Below are 11,066 nucleotides of genomic sequence, written 5' to 3' on the forward strand. Positions count from 1 at the left end.
TGAGAGAACAGAAAATTTTTATTATAATAACAACAAACAAATAATTCAACTGGGAGGGGGCGGTATGTGCAGTAAGCAATAAAGGTCTGAGGTGATGGAGGTGAAGTGGCAACAGTTAGTTTCACATGAAAAGGAGATAACTGGTTATTCAGCAAATATGTTGCATTGAAGTCAGTCAAAGAGTTGCTGTAGATATATCTGAATAGAGCAAACAGTTCTCTTCTGTGTTGAATCTCTGTCTTTCAACTGCTCTTTCTGGCATTTCACTTAGTTGAGTTCTGAGAGGCCTATTTTCCAAAAAACTCTTTGTTCTTCAGTGGACAGCTTATAAGGAACAATTTGAATCCTTCTGTAAAACTGTTACCAAATAAATTTCCATTCATCTGGAAAGAATTCTATAAGCATCTCCATCAATAGATTATCCAACACAAAGAACCAATCTTTCTTTTTTTATTTTGTATTTATTTATTTAAATTTATTTATTTTTGAGAGACAGAGAGAGATAGAGCACAAGTGGGGGAGGGGCAGAGAGAGAAGGAGACACAGAATCTGAAGCAGGCTCCAGGCTCTGAGCTGTCATCACAGAGCCCCACGTGGGGCTCGAATTCACAACCATGAGATCATGACCTGATCTCAAGTCGGACATTTAACCGACCAAGCCAGGCAGGCACCCCAAAGAACCAATCTTTCTAACAAACTATATGGGGAAGGTGATCACTGTGTCCCAAAGGCAAAAACAAGTGAGTAGAAGTCACAAAGGGAGAGGGTACACCAATCTAGAAAGAATCTAGATTTTATTCAGGATAAATAGGTAAAGTTTGGGGTCATCTTCTTAGAAGAGCATCAATACGTTCTACTCTGGAGTTCCACAAATTGAGAATTTGTCCCTCCCCTGTTAAGTCAATCAAATATCTACCAATCGCCAACAGTGAACCTGATTATACCCCTTAGTCTTGAGAGTCTGAGAGACAGAAGGAAGAGTGCTCCAAGGTTGGTGAATGAGTTGGGGGGTGAGGGGTTGGGGAGGGCCAGCACAAAATGGGTAGGAAATAAGGAGATCTTCTCATTCAAGTTAATCTTCCATAAACAGGTGAAAGAAAAAAAAAGCCTTCTTCAGTGCTCCTATGATAAATTCAAGTAGTCAACATTGACTCTCAATTTGATAACTGGAATTTTGTTGCTTTAGGACATAGAAAACCTCTTTCTCTGCCAATTCTCTCTCCATGTTTTGCTTCATTTCTGTCACTCCAGTTTATGTTCCAGCTTTCTGACTTTGTCTTCAAACTCCCTTCTTATCTGCACCCTCTGTCTCTCTAGCTCTGCTCTGTAAAGTTTTTGCATCACTTGTATTTGTTTCTGAATTTCCTCTTCGGCCTTTTGGTACATCTTATTAGTGTAGCATCTTCCTTCATGCTCAGCCACCACTCACTGGACCAGGGCCAGCAGCTGGTTTCTCTGGGCCTCCTGCTCAGCTTCTGTCACTAGATTGTTGAAAATGCAGTAGCGATCACTAAACTTCCCCACCAGCTCTTGGATACCTTCTGGTGTTTCCTTTAAGTATTCATGGAAATTGATGCTATCCAAGTCATCTTTCCGGGTGAATAAGAGAATCATGTATCTCCTAGCTCTGAGTCCAAACATTTGCAGGATCTTTTCCATGGCCTTGTGCTCTTCTTGCATGTAACGGCCCAGCAGGACCACCAGGAGCAGAGCATGAGACCCTGGGGAGGTCAGGAAGATTCAGGGAGCAATCTCCTTGCAGGTGCAGCATCCTGTGCCTCAGTGTCAAAAATGACAGGCGTATCCACGGCCACAATTTCTCTTCCCTGCCACCTGCTGCTCCCTTTGTTACAGGTCTTGATGACTGATGTTGCCGCAATGCTGGAATGAAACACTTTCTCTCTGAGGATGCTGGTGCCTGTGGCACTTTTCCCTGCTCCGATCTTACCCACTAAGACAAGTCTCAGCTGTGAAGCTCTTCCATCTTGGTCTCTAAGCCCTGGTACATCAAGAAACAAAAGCCACAGCATTAGGATGGACCTCCAGCTGCTTCCTTATAGGGCCCCCCTTTTCCCCTCACACACACCCCTCCTCTGTTGCCCCTGGGTCCCCTCCCATAAGTGACTGCTGCACTCCCAGGAACTCTATAGAAGGCTTCTAAAGAAGCCTATTCGAAGTGTATAGAAAGCCTGAAGTTCTCTTCCAATACTTGGGGAATGCCCAAGTACTTTCCAGGATTTCCTGGAGCTACTAACTCTTCCTGGGTAAGAGATTTTTCTGTGGGCTCTAAGTAGCTCACAGAAGAGGAAACAAAATACTGTAGTTTAAGAAGAGAATTCTGAGCTGCTGCTGCTGGTAGTTGTTCCTCATAAGAGCAATGCAGCAAGTAACACAAAATTTGACTTGGGGGCATCTCAGTGGGAGACCCCTGCCACACCATTTTTATTCAAAATGGAAATTTTCTTCTGCCATTAAGAAGCCAGCCAGGGGGGCTACACAGGCCAACACAACCTTTCAGGGCACAAAAGGGATGCTTGTGTGGAAAGACAAAGTGTCTTTTTCTATTTCGTGTGTGCAACCACCCTGTCAGGGATTGTGACATGAGAGAGAACAATGTACTTTATATTTAAAGTTAAAAACCTTAGCTTAGAATCCAGTGAAGCTTTTATATTCTGAATTAAGACATTAAAGAATTATAGCCAGAAAATACCGACATTTCTCTAAGATTATTACAAAATCTCTTGATACACAAAAAATTAAAGAAACGGAGCACCTGGGTGGCTCAGTCGATTGAGCATTGGACTCTTGATATCGGCTCAGGACATGATCCCAGAATTTTTGGGTTGAGTCCCACATCAGGCTGCATGCTGAGCATGAAGTCTGCTTAAGATTATCTCTCTCTTTCTCTCTTTGTCTCCTTCTTCCTCTCTTCTCCGTCTCTGTTTCTTAAAAATATGGAGGGGCACCTGAGTGGGTCTGTCGGTTGAGTGCTGGGCTTCTACTCAGGACATGATCCCGCTATTTATGGGTTCCAGTCTAGCTTTGGGCTCTGTGCTGACATCTCAGAGCCTGGTGCCTGTATCCAATTCTGCATGTCCCTCTCCTTCTTTTTGCCCTTCCCATGCTCATTCTCTCTCTCTCTCTCTCTCTCTCTCTCTCACACACACACACACACACACACACAAATGAATAATTTTTTTAATTTTTAACGAAAGAAAAAACGAATACAGTTGAGTGCATTAGTAGAGTTATACTTTCTTAGCTTCACTAGATTAAGCATATTCTACTTCCTAGGACAGTTGACAGGTAATCCCAGCTCAGCATAACAATTCTCACATTTTTCAGAATAACTGTGCCTTAAGTTAAACAACAAATCATCTATATAGCTCTTCTGCATTTCTTTTCAGTAATTCATTGCATATCTCTTCACTGTCTCTATATGGTCCCCATCTTCAGGATTTATAAAGCACAGAACCGCCCTCGACCCAGGTGGAAGATAAGTGTGAATCATATTTGAAAGCCTGTTTCTTCAAGGAGGCAGACCCTGCCAGAACAGCCCTTGAATAAGGCTGATTCCTGAATGGGAATCCTGTATTATAGCCATCCATCTCTCCGTGAACATAATGCATATGTTATGATACTCACAACATTAGAGACACTACTATAAACTGCATTTATTTGTCAGAGACACCAACAGCATTGATCCAGTCCCTTAGACCCAAAATCTAGCAACTGCCCTCGATTCTTCCCTTCCCTTCCCTTCCCTTGCTTTCCCTTTCCTTTCCATATCAGCACATTCTCTGAGCTCCACCTGCAAATCTGTCTACTTTTCTCCCTCCACTTTGAAGGCCACCACACTAGCTCCCACTACCATCAGAATCCAGACCTCCAGAGTCTCCCAGCTGGTCTCTCTGCTTCCATTTGGTCCCCTTCCATCTACTCTGTCAATTGGAATACTCTTTTAAAAATGCCAATGGAGCAGAGGAGAGATATTGCAGAAGCTCCAGCTCTGGGTTCCACAAAATCTGTAGTTGGTCCCCACCTCCTTCCAAGGATTAACAAAACCACCCCCAATGCAGAGTCCACACATGATAACCAGATCCCTGGCCTGAGACAGGTAGATTTCCATAAACCGAGAACACTGAATACAGAATGGCTAAGATTATCAAAGGAAACATGTGGATGGGAGTTCAGATTATTATTTAGTTAGCATCCCTATGCAAGACTCCAACTTCGGGACAGCCTGAGGGCATCTCCCTAGCGAGGAGGAGTAGGGAAATCACGGGAGGAGAAACAGAAAGGCGTTTTACCCAGAGAGAGTGGACAGGGTGAACAGGAAAGAAAAAGCAGAGGAGATGAAGAGGAGATCAGATACAGGGGTGGAAACATTTTGCTCCAGCCGGATGAGGGCTGGCTGTCAGCACAAGAGAACCCCTCTGCTCGCTGTCCTCCCCCAGCCCAGCCCGGGAGGACTGGATCTCACTGATCTCACCGCAGCTGCTCCTGGGGTCACCGGGGCTGCAGCACAGACCGCTGTTAGAGGTTGCCATTCAATGTGAATTCCTGCCATAGAGGAACATAATGTGTGGTTTTAGGGAGGTGGACGGTACTGGAAACCTCAACCTCGTGTAGCCAACAGTTTCTTCTCTTCTGCACACTTGCCACTTGGTTTCTCTGCCCTATTTCCCAAGGCTTCTCTGCTCTCCACATTTGGGCTCATCTTCAGATTGTTCCCTTTTCTCCACACAATCATGCACTTCTGGTGGTCTGTTAGCACTCCTTCAGGGTGGCCTTCCCCTGGGATACTGAGGATTTACTGACAGACCCCTTCCACTCCCCTTAAGAAGCCAGACTTGCCTAAACACCGCATTCCTTGCTAATAAATTCCTTTCTTTGTCTTCTCTTTTAATGCCCTCTCCCTGCCTTTAAAGACCTTTCTTCTGTAGCTCAGTGGAGAGCCCCCCTATTTGCAGGATGAGATGCTGCCTGATTCATGAATCTTCCATAAAACCAATTTTCTTCCTGAATAGTGTTTCCTAACAAAATTACTGGAGAAAACTTTGACAAGGACAGGCTGAAAATGCTAGTTGTTCAGGACAGGCTCCTCTGACGGGAAGTTGTTGCATTCACACGACTCCTGAAACAGAATGCTACAGGCACCAGTGACAGTCACAACAAAGTTTATTGCAATGAGAGTCAAGGCCGACCTATCGGGAGCAACACTCTTTATCAGAGTGCGGCTTCGAACAGCGGGGGTACAGAGTTTTTATAGCCGATTACATCGTTTTATCATCACCTGGGAACAAAACAGAGAAATAGTTCCCAGATGAGTTAGAAACAGTTCCCAGATGAGGTGACTATTTTAGACTTTCTGCCATTAAGTTGCAACCAGTGGATCTCCTTGACCCTGCCTCTGATGCTCTTTTCTTTGAACTTTTGTTTCCTTCATTGGTGAAGCCTAATTTACAAGAGTAAAGCAAGGCTGTTATCTCTTAACCTTCAGTGTCAGAACAAAGCTGTTATTTTTCAAGCTACAGTGTCAACACAAAGCTGTTATCTCTCAAGCTACATGTTAGCCCTACACTACAATTTCACCCTTACAAAGTCATCAAAACACATCAAAACACATCAAAATGTACAACACTGTGAGCAAGACAGACTTCTCTTGTAAGAAGAGTTCTTTGTTTATCCTTTTAGGACAGGGAATAGGAAAGAGCTTCTTGTAAAGGGAGAAGAGAAATCACAGAATTTTTAAAAACCATCTTTGGACACAAGTTGGTGTTGGTGATGGGTGTTAGGGAGGGGGAGGATAACAGAAATACCGAAACAAAAGTTATCTGGGTGTTTCTTAAGGTCCTTCTTCCAGCTTGTGGGCTCTCTCTTCATTCTGGAGTGCTGTGCTGTGTATCCCAGCTCAGATGTCAAATCAAAAGGCTGCACTTCTGGACATCCGGATGGCCAACAGGCACATGAAAAGATGCTCAACATCGCTCCTCATCAGGGAAATACAAATCAAAACCACACTCAGATATCACCTCACGCCAGTCAGAGTGGCCAAAATGAACAAATCAGGAGACTATAGATGCTGGAGAGGATGTGGAGAAAAGGGAACTCTCTTGCACTGTTGGTGGGAATGCAAATTAGTGCAGCCACTCTGGAAAGCAGTGTGGAGGTTCCTCAGAAAATTAAAAATAGACCTACCCTATGACCCAGCAATAGCACTGCTAGGAATTTACCCAAGGAATACAGGAGTACTGATGCATAGGGGCACTTGTACCCCAATGTTTATAGCAGCACTCTCAACAATAGCCAAATTATGGAAAGAGCCTAAATGTCCATCAACTGATGAATAGATAAAGAAATTGTGGTTTATATACACAATGGAGTACTACATGGCAATGAGAAAGAACGAAATATGGCCCTTTGTAGCAACGTGGATGGAACTGGAGAGTGTGATGCTAAGTGAGATAAGCCATACAGAGAAAGACAGATACCATATGGTTTCACTCTTATGTGTATCCTGAGAAACTTAACACAAACCCATGGAGGAGGGGAAGGAAAAAAAAAAAGAGGTTAGAGTGGGAGAGAGCCAAAGCATAAGAGACTCTTAAAAACTGAGAACAAACTGAGGGTTGATGGGGGGTGAGAGGGAGGGGAGAGTGGGTGATGGGTATTGAGGAGGGCACCTTTTGGGATGAGCACTGGGTGTTGTATGGAAACCAATTTGACAATAAATTTCATATATTGAAAAAAAAAGACTGCACTTCTGACAACACAAAGAAATAAAAGGTGGGGCGCCTGGGTGGCGCAGTCGGTTAAGCGTCCGACTTCAGCCAGGTCACGATCTCGCCGTCCGTGAGTTCGAGCCCCGCATCGGGCTCTGGGCTGATGGCTCAGAGCCTGGAGCCTGTTTCCGATTCTGTGTCTCCCTCTCTCTCTGCCCCTCCCCCATTCATGCTCTGTCTCTCTCTGTCCCAAAAATAAATAAACGTTGAAAAAAAAATTAAAAAAAAAAAAAAAGAAAGAAAAGGCATCCAAATTGGCCAAGAGGAGGTCAAACTTACACTCTTCGCAGATGACATGATACTCTATATGGAAAACCCAAAAGATTCCATGAAAAAACTGCTAGAACTGATTGATGAATTCAGCTAAGTTGCAGGATATAAAATCAATGCACAGAAATTGGTTGCATTCCTATACACCAATAATGAAGAACAGAAAGAGAAATCAAGGAATTGATCCCATTTACCATTACACCAAAAACATAAAATACCTAGGAATAAATCCAACCAAAGAGGTGAAAAATCTGTACACTGAAAACTAGAAAGTTTATGAAAAATGGAAAAAGATTCCATGCTCCTGGATAGGAAGAACAAATATTGTTGAAATGTCAATACTACCCAAAGCAATCTACATATTCAATTCAATACCTATTAAAATAACACCATCATTCCTCACAGAGCTAGAACAAACAATCCTAAAATTTGTATGGAACTAGAAGAGACCCTGAATAGCCAAATGAATCTTGAAAAAGAAAACCAAAGCTGGAGGCACTACACTCCCAGACTTCAAGCTGTATTACAAACCTGTAATCATCAAGACAGTATGGTATTGGCACAAAAACAGACACTCAAATCAATGGAACAGAATATAGAACCCAGAAATGGACCCACAAACGTATGGTCAACTAATCTTTGACAAAGCAGGAAAGAATATCCAATGGAATAAAGATAGTCTTGTCAGCAAGTGATGCTGGGAAAACTGGACAGCGACATGCAGAAAAATGAACCTAGACCACTTTCTTACACCATACAGAAAAGTAAACTCAAAATGTATGAAAGACCTAAATGTAAGACAGGAAACCATCAAAATACTCAAGGAGAATGTAGGCAAAAAAAAAAAACCTCTTTGACCTTGGCTGCAGCAACTTTACTCAACACGTCTCTAGAGGCAAGGGAAACAAAAGCAAAAGTGACCTATTAGGACCTCATCAAAATAAAAAATCTTCTGCACAGCAAAGGAAACAATCAGCCAAAGTAAAAGGCAACTGACGGAATGGGAGAATATATTTGCAAATGACATATCAGATAAAGGGTTAGTATCCAAAATCTATAAAGAACTTATCAAATTCAACACCCAAAAAACAAATAATCCAGTGAATAAATGGACAAAAGACATGAATAGACACTTCTCCAAAGAAGACAACCAGATGGCCAACTGACACATGAAAAAAAATGCTCAACATCATTCATCATCAGGAAAATACAAATCAAAACCACAGTGAGACAGCACCTCATACCTGTCAGAATGGCTAACATTAACAAATCAGGCAACAATAGATGTTCGTGAGGATGTGTAGAAAGAGGATCTCTTTTGCACTGCTGGTGGGAATGAAAACTGGTGTAGCCACTCTGGAAAACAGTATAGAGGTTCCTCAAAAAATTAAAAATAGAACTACCTTACAACCCAGCAGTTGCACTGCTAGGTATTTAGCCAAGGGATACAGGTGTGCTGTTTTGAAGGGGCACATGCACCCCAGTGTTTATAGCAGCACTATTAACAGTAACCAAAGTATGGAAAGAGCCCAAAGTATGGAAAGAGCCCATATCAATGGATGAATGGATAAAGAAGATGTGGTATATATATGCAATGGAGTATTACAAGCAATCGAAAAGAATGAAACCTTGCCATTTGAAACTATGTGGTTGGAGCTGGAGGGTATTCTGCTAGGTGAAATTAGTCAGAGAAAGACCAATATCATATGACTTCACTCATATGAGAACTTTAAGACACAAAAAAGATGAACATAAGGGAAGGGAAGAACAACTAATATAAAAACAGGGAGGGGGACAAAACATAAGAGACTCTTAAATATGGAGAACAAACAGAGGGTTCCTGGAGGGGTTGTGGGAGGGGAGATGGGCTAAATGGGTAAGGGGCATTAAGAAATCTACTCCGGAAAACATTGTTGTAAATATGCTAACTAACTAAGAGGTAAATTAAAAAATAAATAAATCATTAAAAAGAAAGAAAGAAAGCATTCACACCTTAGTACATACTAAAACTGTAGCCCATCAAAGCAGAAAGACTATCTTAAAGGGAGTAAGAAAGAACAGACAGATGACATTTGAGGAAGGGATATTTGGAGTTATACTTTTTTTTTTAATTTAGAGAGATATAGCATGAGCTGGAAGGAGCAAAGAGAAAGAGAACCCCAAGCAGGCTCTGTGCTGTCAGTGAAGAGCCCAATGTAGGGCTTGATCCCAAGAACTGTGAGATCATGACCTGAGCACAGAACAAGAGCTGAACGCTTAACTCACTGAGCCACCCTAGCACCCCTGATTTTTTTAAGTAAGCTCTACATCAAACATGGGGCTTGAACCCATGACCCTGAGAGCAAGACTCAGGCACTATATCAACTGAGCCAGGCAGAGTAACAGAGGAAGCCAAGAAACAGTGGAGGCAGATTTTCAGTGTGCTGAGAGAAAATAACAGCCAACCTGAAATCCTAGACTCAGAATCACTGTCAAAAATAAGGACAAAATACATGCACACATTTCAGGTAACAGAGACTGAGAGTTCTTGCCAACAGCACAATCTCATTAGAGGAACTTGTAAAGAATGTATCTGAGGCAAAAGGAAAGTAATCCAGATAGTAAGTCACAGATGAAAGAAAAAAAAAGTAAGTTTAAATGAATGCCAACTATGTAAAATAATACTAATGCTTCATAAAGTTTAAAGGGGGGGGATGAGAAAATTAAACATTCAACAATAACAATATATAGATTGGGGTTAAGGGTGGGAATGGAATTAAAATGTTCTAATTTGTTGTATACGAAGAAGATTAAAATATAGATTTCTTGAGATTTTGAGAAGTTAAGAATGTATGTTGTAATCACTGGGCGATTTCAGGAAAAGCATAGATAATTTCCAAACCAGTAGAGAAAAACATAAAATGTGGGGGGAAAAAACTAAATAATTCAAGTTAAACCACAAAGAGGAAGGGGAAGAAAGAGAAATATGGAACTGGTTGGACACATAGAAAGTAAAAAATAAAACTTCATGCATCCCAATAGGTCACAAGTTTTAATTATGATAAATGCACTAATGTTTTCAGTTAAAAAAAAATAAAGAGTTTTGGAGGAGACTGAAGAAGAAATTCAAGTCAAAAACCTTAAGTGAGGGAAAACTAGAAAGCAACAGTATAGGTAAACCTACAAGCAAATTCTAAACAAATAAGAACAGAATATCAAACTACATAGAATTTTCATTCAATAATTATCAAGAGGTTATCATGTGCCAGGCACTGTTCTGGGCAACTGAATACATCAGCAATGAGAGCTGGTAAGGATCCTTGCCTTTCTGAATCATTTAGTGGTCTTTGAAGGAGCAGAAAATGAACAAAAATTTGTAAATTATAAAAGATATGAGATGTTCCCTTGTATAAGAAGGAAAATCACAGAGGAGGGTAAAGAGGGGAGAGATCAGAGAAGATGAGTTGAATGCACACCACGGTCTCAAAACACCTGCCCTGCTCATGTAAGTAGTGTAAGTAGTCCCATTCATCAAGATAAAACACGGTTTTACAATGTTATGCACCACAAAGGGAGGCATCACATGTATAAAGGGAATAATCGAATCACAAGAGGAAATAGACAAATCTCCATGTATGGTGATAGATTTTAACACACATCTCTCATTTCTAGAACAGGAAGATAGAAAAAAATCAAAAAGTAGACAGAAGATTTAGGCAACATGATTAATAAGTCTGATCTAATGAGCATATGTAGACTATTTCAGAAAACTTCCAGCCAGCTGTTTTCAAGTACATAGGAAACATTTATTATCATTACTCTTACATTTATCCAAGAAGAAATGCTTAAAATTTTTATAGTATTAAAATAATACAGACAACATTTCCTCACCACAATGTAATTAAAAGAAAAGTAAATAAAATGTCATATGTTTAGCAATTGGAGAACACAGTTTTAAATAACTGATGGGTCAAAAGAGACAAAAACAGAAACTGGTCAATATTTGGAATGAAGTGTAATTAAATAACTGCA

General features: G+C 41.1%; 1 pseudogene; it reads right to left on the reverse strand.

Annotated features, from left to right (window-relative positions):
- Positions 1 to 553: 553 nt before the first annotated feature.
- Positions 554 to 5,139, reverse strand: LOC111557499 (annotated as a pseudogene).
- Positions 5,140 to 11,066: the final 5,927 nt, after the last annotated feature.

The sequence above is a fragment of the Felis catus genome, chromosome A2 (genome assembly GCF_018350175.1).
Source record: "Felis catus isolate Fca126 chromosome A2, F.catus_Fca126_mat1.0, whole genome shotgun sequence".
NCBI lineage: Eukaryota > Metazoa > Chordata > Mammalia > Carnivora > Felidae > Felis > Felis catus.